The sequence below is a fragment of the Pan paniscus genome, chromosome 9 (assembly GCF_029289425.2).
Source record: "Pan paniscus chromosome 9, NHGRI_mPanPan1-v2.0_pri, whole genome shotgun sequence".
NCBI lineage: Eukaryota > Metazoa > Chordata > Mammalia > Primates > Hominidae > Pan > Pan paniscus.
The window spans coordinates 122,574,006-122,590,623 of record NC_073258.2 but is presented as its reverse complement, the minus strand read 5'-3'; the positions used below and the strand labels follow the sequence as shown (position 1 = coordinate 122,590,623).

Genomic DNA, 16,618 nt, shown 5'->3' with positions numbered 1-16,618 from the left:
TTTACGCCTTTGTTGTTGTTGTTTTTCCCACCTAGAATAACTTTCTCCAATCTTTTGCCATCTAAAATCAACATCTCATAGGATTTTGTCATTCAATGGTTCCTTTCTTCTATTGTGATCACAGGCAGTAGGAGGGCATGGCAGAGAATGTTTTAGTAACAGAAAAGTCTTAGAATCCTTTACCAAAGTTGTCATAAGCAAGCGTGTATTTTCTCAGTAAGAATAATATTGATTCTTTCATTGACTCATTCATCTAATCATTCACTTCTGAGCTCTGTGGAAAAAGGCATGAGCTTCCCGAGTATATAAGGCCAGTGCCTGGGTGACTGTCCATGCCACTGCTCACCATGGACCCTGGGTATGACTCAGGGTCTTAAGCCAACCACACACAACTCCCACTTCACAGCCAACTGCAGAGAAGTGGGACAGGCAAAGGATGTGTTACAGACTTTGGCCCAAGCCAAGATGTTTGTAAACTAAGTGCTGGGAAAGAAAGTTGGGAGGCACAAAAGAAATATAGTTATTCTCCCAGCTTTGAAAAACTCTTACATGGCCTTTGAGAGATTGAATGAGTGCAGAAGCCTCAATCCGTTCGTTTTTTAAAAAATTTGATGCATACTGAGTGCCTACTAAGTGCCATTCACTCTGCTAAGTTCTAGGGATACCATGGTGAGTAATAACTGCAGAAAAGCTACAACACAAGCAGAACTCAGCTCTTTCCCAAACAGATCCCTCTTCCCAGAGCCTTCTCTCTAGGCCTTTTAACATTCTGATGTAAAGGCAATCCCATTCTACACAGATGGATATGCTGAGACCTAGTATAACTGACTTTTCAAGTTCACATTGGGAGTTAAACACTATCAGAATAAGAATCTTGAGCTGTAGGATTTTTCATGGGTATTGCCTCCCTCCTTCTCATTCTGTCCCATGTCACATCCTCAGGTGAGTGGAGCTGGGTGCTGGGGTATGGTCACAAGGGTCTTTGGTGTTGACCTATGCCCTAGAGCAGGAGTGTCCAATCTTTTGTCTTCCCTGGGCCACACTGGAAGAAGAATTGTCTTGGGCCATACATAAAATACACTAACAATAGCTGATGAGAAAAAAAATCACAAAAGAAACACATAATGTTTTAAGAAAGTTTATGACTTTGTGTTGGGCTGCATTCAAAGCCATCCTGGGCTGCATGTGGTCCATGGGCTGTGGGTTGGACAAGCTTGTCCTAAAGGATAAAGCAATTAATCTTGCCACTATTGACCTGATAGCCTTGGAATTGGATATCCCCCATTCGTGTAGCAAATGTCCTTGGAATACTATGTAGAACAGACACTTCTGACCATCACACCTTCTTTCAAGCTGTGACTCCATAGCTTTTCCTGTGTTGGATGGATGCGTGAATAGATTATCATTCATCTGCTAGTTCCCTGCAGATTAATGTTTAGGTCACATTCTTTTTAAAATTTTCAAAGAAATGGTTTCTTCATGATGTCATATATGTAGAGATTTGTTATCAGGAGTCACTAATTTCTTAAGTTCGCTTCACTTAAATCTAAATCTAAATCATGCTGTACATCCACAATGGGCCATAGCAGAGGACATTATCTTTTGCTACCACTTGGTAACACAGGCAGAACTTAAGGACAAGATAAGAGCTCTGGTTCTGGTTTAATTAGAGCCCTGGCAGTCTCACCTAGAACTCAGGTGGGACCGCCAAAGGGAGGGATAGTAACTATCAAAATGACCTTTTTCTTCCAGACTCAGCCTCAGCTGCATAGGGAAAGCAGTTGCCCTGTCACTTGGACCTGCATAGATGGGACCCAGGTCTCTGTCCTTTATAGTAGACTAAGGCATAGGAAGGCTGGTGAAAGGCGCATGGCACTAGAAAGCTGGAGAATCTAGCTCCAGTTAACATCCTTAGATCGCTTCCACCTACTCTGTCCCTCCCTCCACCCCATCCTCCTCTCTAGGACTGGCCCCAGGAGAGAAAGCCCACACCTGGACTTGGGCTAGGCAGAGAGCTCTCAGATGAGACTAGCAGGCTCCAACCAGTTTTTAACTCCAGCTTCTAAATCTTCCTCCTCTTCCACTCTGATCCATAACCCATGTCTCAGAGTGGGAATGATGTTAAGAGTCTTCATTTCACTTCTTTCAATTGGGTAAATAGATTTGTTAACACAGTGAATAATTACTCACCAGTAAATGAATTCGCTTAATTTGTTTAAGTGCAGATCACAGATGAAACATCATGTACCCATCATTTTAAGGTATTGATATAAACAAGAGATCAAGTCAGACAAAGGCCATGAATTCAGTGCTGCATGAAGGACAAGTTAATTTAAAAGCGAAGCAATCAATTCAGCACAGTGCCAGCTGCCATGAGGGATAATGAAAGCACAGTTCCCTGTCTTCAAGGAGCTTTGAATCAAATGCAGGAGTCCAGAAATTCATGGCAATTAGGAAAAAAACAAAGATACTACAGATACAAAACAAAATATATGGAATAAACCAGACTTTTCAGGTAGAAAAATTTCTTTTCAAATGACAGATTTTGATTTGGGCATATTAATATGTAAAATCACCAAAGCCATTTATTAAATCAGAAAACTACATACAGCCAAAATTTAAAAAAATTTTAATATCTAAATTATAAATCGTAAGTTATTCAATATCTCAGAGATAAGGACTGTTACTATTTTGGTATATGTCTATTTAGAATCATTTTTGTTCAAATAATTGTCATTTTAAATAAACAAGTTCACACCATAATACAGTTTTTAACTTATTTACATTTAACAATATATTATGAACAAAAATCAAAATATGGTTACAAACTGTAGATGATACAAAGCCAGGGAGGATAGCTGGTGGGAAAGAATCACAGTCTAGAAGAATCTAGAAAGATCTTGGCAACACAGTAGGAGGGCCAAGCTAAAAAGATTAAATTTAAACAGGGATACTTTTAAAGTCCTGAACTTAAATTGAAGAACTTTAGGTCTTAGTTGCCTGTGAATATTTCTTGGCTTTCAGAGTATTGATGGAAACTAGGCTGTCTCAACAAAAGCCTGGTGTCCGTAAGAGGAGGGGAACATCTCTCTTTAGGTTGTGCTGGTCTGACCATATACTGAGTTCTACACTCAGTTTTATGACCAATGTTGGTCAAGAGGACAATAAACAAGATGAAAACTATGTCAAATGAGTCATAATTGCAACAACTAGAAGTGCTTAGCTGGAGAAGAGGAGACTTTAGGCTGTGTGTGTGTGTGTGAATTCTTGTATACACATGTGAAGAGCTATCCTGTAAAAGAAAGATTTGATGTATTCTACGTAACTTTAGAGGGCAAAAATAGTTGGACGACTCTGAGATAATCCTCACAGCATCGTAGGAGAAATAATTATATAAACATCTGAGCTGTCCAACAATGGACCAGACTGCCTTTGTGGTAAGGAGTTCCCCTTTCTTGAAAATACTTAAGCATAGGTAGAGAGTGTACCAGAGGTTCATGACACTGGACTTGAAGAATCCTGTGGTCCCTCCCAACTCTAAAGATTGTAAGACAAGATGAAATAATATCACCAAACCAAATAAATAACTTACACTTGATTTGTGGATTTGTGCATGTGTGTATGTTTGAGCACAGTTGACCCTTGAACAATATGGGAATTGGTGTGGCTCACTAACACTAATGCTCCGTCGAAAATCCAACATGTAATTTTGACTCCCTCAAAACTCAACTACTAATAGCCTGCTGCCGAATGGAAGCCTTACTGATCACATAAATAGCCGATTAACACATATTTTGTATGTTATATGTATTATATACTGTATTCTTACAATTAAAGTAAGCTAAGGAAAAATGTTATTAAGAAAGTCATAAGGAAGAAAAAATGTACTTACTCTTCATTGATCCAAGTGGAGGTAGGTCATCATAAAGGTTTTTGTACTCATAGTTTCATGCTGAGTAGGCTGAGGAGGAAGAGGAAGAGTTGGGGTTGGTCTTGCTGTCTTAAGAGTGGCCGAAGCACAGGAGGTGGAGGACATGGAAGGAAGGGCAGGAGAGGCAAGCACACTGAATATAACTTACATTGAAAAAAGTCCACATGTAAGTGAACTTGTGCAGTTCAAAAGTGTGTTGTTAAAATACGAAGTGTATATGGATGTTTAAATTATCTACACGTTCAAATACTTGCATCTAGGGAACTTTCTTTTAAAAATATATCTTGAGCTTAAATCTAAAATCAGTTGCCTGCCTACTTCTCCAAGATGTAGAGGAGAAAAACAGACTGAGCTTGAATTCCAGTTGCCCTTTATCCCAGCAGTACGACCTTGAGAAATAAGGGTAAACTTTGAGTCTTATCACACTTATTTCAAAAATAAGGAAAAAACAGAGAATCAAAGGAGCATTGTGAAGATTAAGTGACTTATGCTATCACACTGCATGATGCATATCAGGTACTTAATACATAGTAATTATTATTATTATTATCATACTGGCCTTTGTCATCCTCTTTCTTTCTCCCCTTTCTCCCCAGTGTCTCTTCTCACTCTCCAACTTTATCTTTCAAGTCACTGTTGGCTTATGTCTGTGTCAATATTCATCTGTCTCATCTCTCCTATAATTCTGCAAGTGGTGTTTAATGAAGATTAGAATGACAAGGGTGTGTGGAGTATAAACTATAAACACGACGGTATAAGAGAAAAAAGTGAAGGAAGAGAGTGCCAGAGAAGCAGAACAGGCCAGCTCTTTCCCCACCTCCAATCCCTATGTCCTTTCCCCACCCCCCCAAAAAAGAGAAACAGGAAAGAAAGCCAGTGGAGGAAAAGATACTGTCAAAAGAACAGAAGTGGAAACATTGGATCAAGGCAGGATCTCACACTGGAAGGGGCCAGAAGGAAGTGAGAAGCAACAGACAAATCGCCAGGTCCAGAGTGAGTGGAATGAAAAAGATAGATGGTCTTAAAAAGAGATAACTAACGAGTCTCCGATAACTTTAATTTTCTGGGCCTTGGTGAGCTCTGCCTAATCTTCAATTAAATGGAAATATAAGTAGCTGAGAAAGAAGCCAGTGGATGGGAACTGACATAATGGACTATATTGACTCTCTGAGAGATATAAGGAACCTTCTAAAAGCATAGTATTTTACACGATCATTTGTCAGGCTTCCTCTGGGTGAATGATCTCCTTCGGGGGAGGTAAGTGGATTGGCTAATCTTAGTGTTTTGTTTAAAGTGAACCCTGCATTGTGCTAGAAATCTGTTCACTTTACTGAGCAGACAGGGAGAGGGAAGGAACACAAACACGCCCACCGCTCTTTCTTTCTCCTGAGGGGCCTGATTAGCCGATTGCCCAACTGAAGATCCAGCATCCACTTTTCTCCACCTGCCATTTTGCTCTTTAACTCATCACCTTCTCCATCAGGGCCCTTGTTTGAATGTAATCGTTCTTATCTTCCTGCTCTCACAGGATGGAAATAATCTACAGACCATCTAAGCATGTACCCCATGGATACCACCTCCTCCCTCCACCCCATTTGTCTACCCATAGAAATACCCTTAGCTCCATGACTTGCCTCTTCTATCTCTGTACTTAGTGCTGGGAGAGTCCCTGACTCCCAGCCTACAGTAATCCTCCTGTCTCTCTCATTATTGTCTTCACTAACAGTTCTCCAGCTTGTCAAAAAACCCAAATGCAAAGGTCCAGGCAGAATTTCCAGGAACAGGGCCTGAGGATCTGTACTTTCACAAGTTCATGGTTGATTTTAATGCACAAAACAGTTTGAGAACCACAGGGTTTTGTGTGATTTGTTTAGGACTTAATCTACATTGCCATGTCTTGTATGTTAATTTTTCACAAGTTGGGTCTAGCCTCCAAAAGTGAACTATGATTTCCTTCTTGATATTCCCCTTCTCTTGCACATTGAGAGGTGCTCAGAAAATGTCTGCTGGAGACGATGCTAGGATAATTTGGGTTTTGGTGTTAATTTTAATAGCAGCAGGTTGAGGACATGCTGGTTTTGCACAACTCTATCTTACTAACATCACGAAGCCTACCGATCTCTAAGCACTCAGCCCTTGAAGATTTGTCCTAGGGATTGGGATTTTTAGAAACTTCCCATCCAGCATTCCCTCCCAGCTTGTCCATCCTCCTCACATCTAATACAATAACGCTAATGCGCTCTCACTACCAACAGCAACTTACTCCCTGAGGAGAAAAAAAAATCACCAGGTGACCATTGAACAGACCCTGGAGACAAAAACTCCTTATCTGAGGAATTTAGAAGGAAGCAAAGACCACCTGGTGACTCTCAAAACAGGCCATGGGAGGAGGCAGAGGCAAAACTCCTTATCTGGGGAAAATTAGCAATAATTAGACTTCCCTATTATCCAAAGCAAGCATCTCACTCCAGATTTCTTCCCACTCCCTCCACCAAAAAACATTATAAGTAACTAAAATTTCTATATGTCTCTGGAATGCCATGCAGAAACTCATTTTACAACCCTAAGTTCCCACTTTAAGGTCCATAAATACCCCTAAGGAAAACTCCAGGTCAACGCTGGGTCCTCTGGCTGAGGCACCCCACTGCACTCTTCCACAGCATTCTTCCTTTCTGATAAACTTTCCTTTTTCAAACCTATACTGTTGTCAGTAGATTCTTTTAACCAACCTGTGAGTCAACCACTTTCCAATGCCAGGGCTCTGACACCTCGCCTGGCACTCCCAGTGCTTCTGATACTACCTCAGTGAAATGATTTTTGGGGGTCACAATTACCATATGACAAAAGTTTTCATCTAAGTTCTTCATTCTCTCCTATCACTTCATCTCCCAAGAGAAGAGAAATCTAGACAGAGAGGACAGAGACAAAGGTCCTGAAGCAGATAAAAAGCTGTCTTTGGTTAGAAACTGTGAGGATCCATTTTATTTCAACTTGACTGATCTAAGAAGTGCCCAGGCAGTGGGTAAAACATTATTTCTGGGTGTGTCTGTGAGGCTGTTTCCAGACAATATTAGCATTTGAATCAGTGGACCAAGTGAGGAAGATCTGCCCTTACCAATGTGGGTGGGCATTCTCCAATCCATCGGAGGCCTGAACGGAACAAAAAGATGGAGGAGTGGATTTTCTCTCACTCTTCTTAAGCTGAACCGTCCATCTTCTCCTCCCCTCAGATAGCAGAGATCCTGTTTCTCAGGCCTTTGGACTCCACAGCTTATGCCATCGGCTCTTGTGGTTCTCCAGCTTGTAGACAGCATATTGTGGGACTTCTCACCCATCATAACGGTGTGAGCTAATTCCTGTAATAAATCTTCTCTTTATCTATCAATCAATCAATCTGTCTATCTATCTTCTATCTAATTTATCATCTTCTGTCTATCTAATCTATTTTCTATCTCATTTATCTATCTTCTATCTTTCTATTTATTTGTCTATCTATCTACTATCTGTTGATATCTATCTATCTATATCTATCTACCTATCTCCCATTGGTTATTTCTCTGGAGAACTCTAACTAATACAAGAACATACCAGATATCTCCAGTAAAGTGACTAAAATGGTGGATCATGTAAACCCACGAAGAAAGGGGACACACTGTGTTGGAAAATAATTAATTCTTAGGTCATATTCATATACATTTTCATTTTATGAATGGGGGTTAAATAATTTCAAGGTAATTTGAGATGTATAAAAGCAGTCTCAAAGTCTGAACTGACAATATTAAACGTGTTTCAGTGAGAACATAAGATGTTTGCTTGTGTACAAGGTGTTTTCTGCCTGACTCACACTTTCACTCAGACTGTGGCTCCCCCGTAAATAAGAACACTTCCCTACAAGTCCTTCTGGACCCAAGCGAGGGCAAAGTTACAAAATGCAAGAGTCGATTTTCTCTTTCACTTTCTTGTCACTTAATTCCTATTTTCAGTAGACAGAAAGGCCGGTGGCTATTTACAATTACTATAGTTTCAATATAAAAATTCTTACCAGTTGATCCAAGAGTTTACTTCTAGGATCCGGGTGAACCACCATCTATGAAAGTTTACCAGCTCTAAATCCTACCCATGCTGAATTGAGTCCAGTGCCAATCTTAACAAATAGGAGTGCACACTCCCTGTTCATTCTTTGCTTCTAAACCCTCAGATAAAGGCATGCCAGTTTTTTTCTCTTTCCTGCCCTCAATTTGCCATTTCTACTTCCAGTTCTGAAGATGCTCTTTTCCCCACCACTGTTCCTCTTTAAATTCCACCTGTATTTCAAAGCTTGGTTCCGGTAATATCTTTTTTACAGGACTTTCTCCAACAACTTATCCTCACACTGATCACCCGGTGTTCCTTTAAATAGAACATCATTGAGTCAACTACACAGGTTAACTCTCTGGTCTTTATTTCTGGTGTTTGTGCTTTGTCTCTTCAAGTAGATGCAAATGTGTCTGGATTTTGATATCAGACAGGCACACCTTCCCACTGACTAGTCTTGTGACCTTGAGCAAGTCACTTCTAAATGCCTCAGTTTTCTCTCTGTAAAATGGGGAGAATGTAACACCCCATAGAGAGTTATAGTGGGGACTGGTCAAAGTAATTGTTCATTATATGTTAGATATTATTGATGTTAAACAGTCCCTTACAGAGGTGTCCAGCTCAATGTCACAGTAACATGGCCTCGCAGTCCACATGTAAGCCTCTAACTGGCATGACCTTTTTCTCCAGCACCTGATCTAGTCTGTAAGCCTTCTAGAAAATTCTTAAAGCTCATGGTAGAAGAAAGTTTTTTCTTACATACATGATATACAGTATACACACACACTTACAAAATAGATATCCATATACATCTTCCGACTTTCTAAAATTAAATATTTAAAATGGAAACTTAAGTTGTCAAATAAAATGAAACTGGCTCCCAAGGAATACAGGCACATTACTTTGGTAACTCCCTGGACCTACCGAAAGTGCCATCCGGGCTGCTTCAGGAGTTATAATCCTGGAAATTTTATTACGTACTTAACCATCCATGTAGACTTGGAACAAAAATCTTTAGTTGTTCATATCTAGCTTTATTTGTAGGCAGCCTAACAGATGTGAATTAAGGAGTAGCAGCCTCTGTCCAAAACACCTCCCTCATTTGCTGTGGAAGTGCTAATGGAGAGTTACTCCTCTGTGATAAGACTGCAGATATGTTTATTAGAGAAAAACCATCTATGGTGGTGTTAAGGACTGAATTATGCCCCCCTCCAATTCATATCTTGAAGCCCTAATCCCCAATATAACTGTGTTTGAAGACATGGCCTTTAAGGAGGTGATTAAGGTTAAATGAGGTCATATGAGTGGGGCCCTAATCCAATATGACCCATGTCCTTATTATAAGACAGACATCAGGAATGCGTATGCACAGAGAAAAGGCCATGTAAGGACATAGCAAAAAGGTGGCTGTTTGCACACCAAGAAGAGACGCCTCAGGAGAACTGTGCTGGAAGTTCAAGAGCTGGCACCTTGATCTTGAACTTCCAGCACCCAGAACTAAGAATATTAATTTCTGTTATTTAAGCCAACGAGTCTGAAATGCCAAAAGACATGCATTCTCCATGTTAACGAAAGTGTCCTCAAATAGACTAATGAGTGAGACTCCTGACCATCACCACGGAAAGCAGCTGACAGCACTGAAACTCAAAACAGGGCAGTTTAGCTGGAAGAAGGGGCACTAAGAGTAGATGGGAAAGACTATTTCAGCATACGGATTGTTGTCAAGGGAAGACAGATGAGAACAAGGTGCTAGAGTGGGCGGCCCTGGGCAGTTCTTTCTTCGAGGCAGTGGGGCTTCTGCAAATGAGAGGGATGGAGGCTGCAGGTTCAAGACAACCCTTCTCTTGCAATGCACTCTGACCATGGCAACATGGTACCAGGGGAATGATCACTACCATAACCAGAAGGGCTGTGTCAGAATATCTATTCAGCAGTCTATCTCAACAGACCCTGAGCCATGATGTCTGCAGTCTCTTAAAATGTTTAAGAAAAATACAGCCAGCAGAATTCCTGGGGATGGTGAGGTCAGGGCTTGAAGGGGTTCAGGACTCAGAGTATGGTGCTTGGAGAATATTTGAATGGTTTTCTTTCCACCACTGCTTTTCCAAGCACATCTAAACACCACCCACATGCCACTCCCATAAGATGATTCTGGTTTGGTAGTCCAGAGACCTGAGTTCAAGACCTTTCTAAGGGCCGGGTGCAACGGCTAATGCCTATAATCGCAGCACATTGGGAGGCCAAGGTGGGAGTATTTCTTGGACCCAGGAGTTCAAGACCATCCTGGGCAACATCACAAGACCTCGTCTCTACAAATAAAAATAAAAATTAACCAGGCAGGGTGGCACGCACCTGTCGTCCCAGCTACTCAGGAGGCTGAAGTGGGAGGATCGCTTGAGCCTGGGTGGTCTAGGTTGCAGTGAGCTATGATCACACCACTGCCCTCCAACCTGGACAACACAGTGAGACTCAACAAAAAAAAAAAGAAATATATATGTGAAACTCTTCTAAATTCATTGCTTTTAAAATACAACACTACAAGTTATCAATCTTGCAAGTCCAGGTTTCCTCCTTTTTAAAAGTGTGGTAATTTTAGGTGGTGAAGTATACAGAGAACCCTAGGCCACAGCATGAATCTGTACTCTAATCTCTGCACCCCCTGCTCGCTCTGTGGCATTTGGCATCCATGCCTCTTTCCTGTCTAGGTCTCAATTTCCTTGTCTATAAAGAATGGGGATAAATTTTATCATTTATAAAGTCCCTGCCAATTCCAGAGCTCTGGTGTGCTATAAAAAAAAAATCCTTGAGGGCAAAGCACAGAGCGTGTGTTTGCGTGTGTGTGTGCACGCGTGCACGCACTGCATCCTCTTAGCTCTGCAAGAGGTAGAATGGACAAAGCAATTGGTTCACTAAAATGGCACAATCATTCTTGCTTTGATTTGTCTGACTATAGGAAGCACTCATCGCCACAGCACTTCTACCCACACGTTAAATATTACCAATCAGCAAAATGTGAAAATATACATGTGGAGTGCAGAAAAACCCACTCAGCGAGGATACTTAGAGAAGGTAGGTCCTAAATTGCAAATGCCAGGAAAAAAAAAAGAAACCCACCCCAGCTGCCCCTCTGGCTGCAGTGAAATGCCAGGGCACTGCACAGGCATCCTGAGAACTTGGAGCCACACAACAGGGTGCATTCAGTGCTCCAGAGCCATCCGCTGCCCCACATGCTCTGGCACCAAGATACAACGTACATGCCAGTCCCTGAATTACAGTCAACCTGAAGCAGCGTCCGCCAAAGATTAAATCAAAATTTACCAGGTAAAACCCAAATGTGGTAAAGGTTCCAACAGGACAATTGGGAACAGTGTACTAAAATGAAAAAAGAAGAGAAAAGTTTAGGGGGAAAAAAAGATGCAGCCAAAACAAGGCAGCCATTGGAATTTGCCAAGTGGCTCCTTTAATTAAGGATGGTCTTCTTAAATTACATTCATTTCTCTTACCCTTTTCAGGGCAGTCCAGGGTGAATAATATGTTTGTTTCTGGCTGAAGAGGTGCCAAGTTGAAGGCAGTTTTTGGTTAATAAAACTAGTTCATGCTATCAGCCAGAAATCCTGTCTACTTTTAGAAATCAAGAGAAACTAGTTGGATCTTAATCTTCAAGAATGACAGAACCTATTAATCCATAGCATTTTCATTTTAAAGCATATTCAGGACAAGTGAGAAGAGTAAATAATATTTCACCCTACTTTTCTGTTCCTTGAGCCTCCTTCTACCTGGCTTAACACGTACTAATACTTATGTTTAGCACAGCCTGCACACAGATGCCAGGCAAATCATTCCAGAAACTCTTTTAATTACTTTTTTCCCAACTCAAAAACTAGCAATCGTTTTCCATTATCTATAAGACACAAAAAAAATCCCCATTCTTTATTTTTTAAAGATGGAATCTTACTGTGTTTGCTCGGGCTGATCTCAAACCCCTAGATTCAAGTGATCCTCCCATCTCAGCCTCCCAAAGTGCTGGGATTACAGGTATGACCCACTGTATCAGGCCGGAAATTCCCATTCTTGATTCTGACAGTTAGAAATCTGAGCAGTCAATTGCTTTATCTCCTCTACCCTCATCACCCACCCCTAAAGCTTAGCCCTATTTATTCTCAACACAGCCCTTGGCGCCAACCAGACTGTCTTCTTCAATATCACCCACAATCACAGACTTACCCATCACTGTGCCCTTGTGGATACTGGTTTCTATTTTATTTGTCCAATTCACTGCTTTACCCTCAACTCCTAGCAGAGGACCAGGCATGTAGGAGGTACATAACAAGTATATGCTGAAAAAAAGAAAGAATGCAAAAGGGATAGACAATGGACTTAAAACCATTCCGTTGCTTCCACCAGGCTGTATCTTAATTATCCCTATAAGGGCCACTTCAAGTGCAGCCTGCTCCATGAATCCTTCGGCTGTCTATCACACACTAACCTCTTGTGTCCTTTGAAGTTATGTAGACCTTACTAACCTGTTGAGGATGAATTTGACTGCTTCTTGTTTTTCTCACAGTGCCTAGCCTACAGCGAGTCTCTCAGTGGGTTCCTCTAATTTTCCATTTGAGGAAAGAAAAGGAAGTCAGTATTTAAAAGACTTGGATGCTATATTTCCCTTTCAGTGCTGTCCAAGATGTTTTACTTAAATGATTTTCCTCTTCTTTTTCTTTTTTCTTTTTTTTGAGATGGAGTCTCGCTCTTTCCCCCAGGCCGGACTGCAGTGGCGCTATCTCAGCTCACTGCAAGCTCCGCCTCCCGGGTTCATGCCATTCTCCTGCCTCAGCCTCCCGAGTAGCTGGGACTACAGGCGCCCACCACCAAGCCCAGCTAATTTTTTGTATTTTTAGTAGAGACAGGGTTTCACCGTGTTAGCCAGGATGGTCTCGATCTCCTGACCTCGTGATCCGCCTGCCTCGGCCTCCCAAAGTGCTGGGATTACAGGCGTGAGCCACTGCGCCCGGCCTCCTCTTCTTTTTCTGATTTGTGTGATGTGGTCCTCATCTGCTGTCCTTTTGCTCTCTCTGCAGTTCAGTGCTGCATTCAGAGGACAGGGTTGGAACTAGATTGTCTTGGCTCACAGCCCAGATGTGGAATTTCCTAGCTCTGTGACCTTGGGCAAGTTACTTAACTTCTCTGAGTTCTCAGTTTTCTCATCATAGACTTGTTATGAAGGTTAACTAAATTAAACTGCTTTGAACATTGCCAGGTACATAAAATGCCAAATTCATATGGCCTTTGATTATGCTCTAGCCACACTGGTCTTCTATTTTTTGAAACACGCCATACACCTTTCTACTCCAGAACTTTCACATGTGTTATTCCTCAGTACCTGAAATCATTTCCTTGCTCATTCTTTCCCTTCAGGTCTCATGTTAAATGGCACTTTGTTAGGGATGCCTTTCTTGATTCATATGCAGTCTAGGTTAGGTCTCTTCTAATTTGTTGCTAAAGCTCCCTAAATATCAGCATGACACTAGTCACATTCACAATTTTTTGTTCAAAGATCATTTCCCAGGTTAGACAAGACACTCCAAAGGCAAGAAGGGGATGTATCTGTCTTATTCATTCTTTTTTTTTTTTTTTTTTTTTTTTTTGAGAAAAAGTCTCACTCTTGTCCCCCAGGCTGGAGTGTGATGGTGCGAACTCAGCTGACGGCAACCTCCACCTCCCAGGTTCAAGTGATTCTCCTGCCTCAGCCTCCCGAGTAGCTGGGATTACAGGCATGCATGACCACACCCAGCTAATTTTTGTATTTTTAGTAGAGACGGGGTTTCACCATGTTGGCCAGGCTAGTCTCGAACTCCTGACCTCAGGTGATCCACCCACCTCAGCCTCCCAAAGTGCTGGGATTACAGATGTGAGCCACCACACCCAGCCTGTCTTATTCATTCTTGAACACAGAACACCTCACATGGAAATTACAAATACATATTTATTGGGTAAATGAATCAATGAACTATCGTGGGGAAACTGGAAAAGATTCATAGGACAGCCCCAGACTTCAGAACAAGGTTGCATCTGACAATAAAATTATGAGATGCAAAATAAAGTAGATTAGATTGGCCACCTAGAGAGTAAACAGAACATGGGTAGCTGAGGAGATCAAGAAACACCCAAGCCCAGGCTAGGTTGATTGGAATGTGCTGGCCTTTAGCATTACTGCAAAACAGGGATGCAGAAATGTCAGCGGTGTGTTATATAACAAGTATCTTTGCCACCTGTAATAAATCATCATGGCACATATCCCAAAAGCTTTCCTCTCCAAAGGGAGCCTGGGATCCAAGTTGCCTAGATAATTTTAGCGGTGCCCCCTTTTGGTACATGTCTGAAGAACAATGGTTCTCCCATGTTGTTGCTTTATTCACTTCTTATTTGGCTGAAGGGGAGGGGAACAGGGTAGGGAGTTGAGGCAAGTAGGTCAGCAACACATGCCAAAAAGGACTAGAGATTAAAACACATGTTTATGGCTGGCAAAGGGCCCCTTCCCACCATCTATCTGGAGAGTAGAAAATAGCTCACCATGAAATATTAAATAAGTGAACTTGCTACAAGCACCCACAGTACAGTTTCTAAAATATACTCACACATTTCTGAGCCTCCTAATTAATCAGAGGAAGTTGGAACCTCATGGCATTGTAGACAGCTCTAACAAGCTGGTTTTAAAGGAGTTAAAGAAATGTGTTGATTGGAGCAAGTCAGCATTCACAATAAGGACAGAATGTTCTCAAACGCATCGAGGCAGTTCTGTAGTGGAGAAGGAAGTGAACTTAGGCCTACTGGGAGATGAATGCCTTTCTCCAGAATCCCAGCCTCAAAACTTCCCTTTCTGAACTGTCTTCACAGCCTCTTATTGGGATACCAATACCTGCATTTTAGTTTGTGTTCCTCAGACTGCCAGGTGGAACGAGTACAAAGGAGTAGCAAGTGGCAGAGGAAGCCTGCAGGGAGAAAGGAGTGGGGTCCCTGACGGCCTGCAGAGCCACAAACAGAGGGAAAAAAGTCATCCTTCTCGTTTCTGCAGAAAGTGAAAGAGGGGCAAAAGATCCGCAAATCAGTTCATTATGAACGCCTTTGTGAATAACCTCCACGTCTGCTCTCGAGTAGATTTCATAATTCTTTCGATAGCTTTGAGAATAAAATGGGTAAAAAGTTAACTTCCTTTTGGTCCTCTTATCAAGAGTAAATAAAGTTCAACTTTGCATGTTCTCGGTTTAGCCAGCCCCCCTTCCTGGGACCCAGTGATCAAGTATGTGATTGAGAGAATTCAATAAACATGAGGAAATGGGACCTGTTTGGAACAAAGATCCCAACGGGCTCTTCTCCAAAGAGAACCTGACTCTTCCCTGACACCATTCACGAGCCTCAGCTGGAGAGGCTTTCTTACCTTTGCAGGCAGGTGCTGAGCCACCAGGCGGGCCTGGCCTGACCCTAGAACTGCAGTGTGCTTCCCTTTTAAATAAACTAAGCTGAGCAGGAAGACAAGAAGAAAGATAATGTCCATGATGAATGGGCAGTCAGGCTAGCTGGCTTTCCAAACTCGGTTCCTCCAGCATCCCTCTAGGTGACCTTGTCTAAATTATCTCCTGTTTCGAGGCCTTGGCTTCCCATTCTGTACAATGCAGATGACAATTTCACCCTTACCTTGTTTGCTGGTTCAGCATCAAACTGCCATCCGACCTCATGGTTGCATGGAGGGCATCTGACCTTCATGTAATATCAGACAGAATAACCAATATTTCCAGTCAATGCTTATGTTAAAAAAGAAATAAGCATTTCATCCAAATAACCTGAAAAAAAAGACAAAATCGGTATTTCCAACAAAAGTATTTAAAAATTTTTTAAATTTTATAAGCTGTGCATGTGCTACCTACCGAAAAATAACTATTTTGAAAATCGAATCAACAATTTCAGAGCTTTTCCACTAATTCTTAATGTATTATTTTACATCAAGACTTAACTCCATGGGTTGATTTTGATTAGATGAATGCTTTGTAGTTTATCAGTGTTCTCTACTTTACCATCAATCACCTTCCCTAAAACAGCACAACTCAGGGGCTTCAACTGCCCCAGGTGGTGGGATGCTCCTTCCACTCTCTTTCAGCAGGGGGTCTTTACCGGGAGTGATCTCAGAATATATGAAACACCCTTTAGGGACTTGTTTAAAAACCTTGGCTGGGCGCGCTGGCTCACGCCTGTAATCCCAGCACTTTGGGAGGCCGAGGCGGGCGGATCACGAGGTCAAGAGATCGAGACCATCCTGGCTAACTCAGTGAAACCCCGTCTCTACTAAAAATAAAAAATAAAATAAAAAGATAAAAAATTAGCCCAGCATGGTGGTGAGCGCCTGTAGTCCCAGCTACTTGGGAGGCTGAGGCAGGAGAATGGCGTGAATCTAGGAGGCGGAGCTGGCAGTGAGCCGAGATCGCAGCACTGCACTCCAGCCTGGGTGACAGAGCAAGACTCCATCTCAATAATGATAATAATAATAATAAATAAAATAAAAACCTTTTGTATACAAAAATTCAGAGCAAAGAATAGCCTATTCCATAAGGGTCATATGAGGCC

The 16,618-nt window shown here is 41.8% G+C and overlaps 2 long non-coding RNA genes across 3 annotated transcripts in view; one reads left to right on the top strand and one right to left on the bottom strand.

Moving 5' to 3' along the window:
- LOC134731262 (uncharacterized) overlaps nucleotides 1-11,767 on the bottom strand; it is a 33,478-nt gene extending 21,711 nt beyond the window's left edge. Inside the window, exons 1-2 of the long non-coding RNA XR_010113500.1 lie at nucleotides 10,358-11,767; nucleotides 3,893-3,961 (exon numbers count right to left, since the gene is read on the bottom strand). This is a non-coding gene — a long non-coding RNA (uncharacterized LOC134731262). The remainder of the gene's footprint in view (nucleotides 1-3,892; nucleotides 3,962-10,357) is intronic.
- LOC134731261 (uncharacterized) overlaps nucleotides 1-16,618 on the top strand; it is a 185,429-nt gene that overhangs the window by 141,285 nt on the left and 27,526 nt on the right. The window lies entirely within an intron of this gene.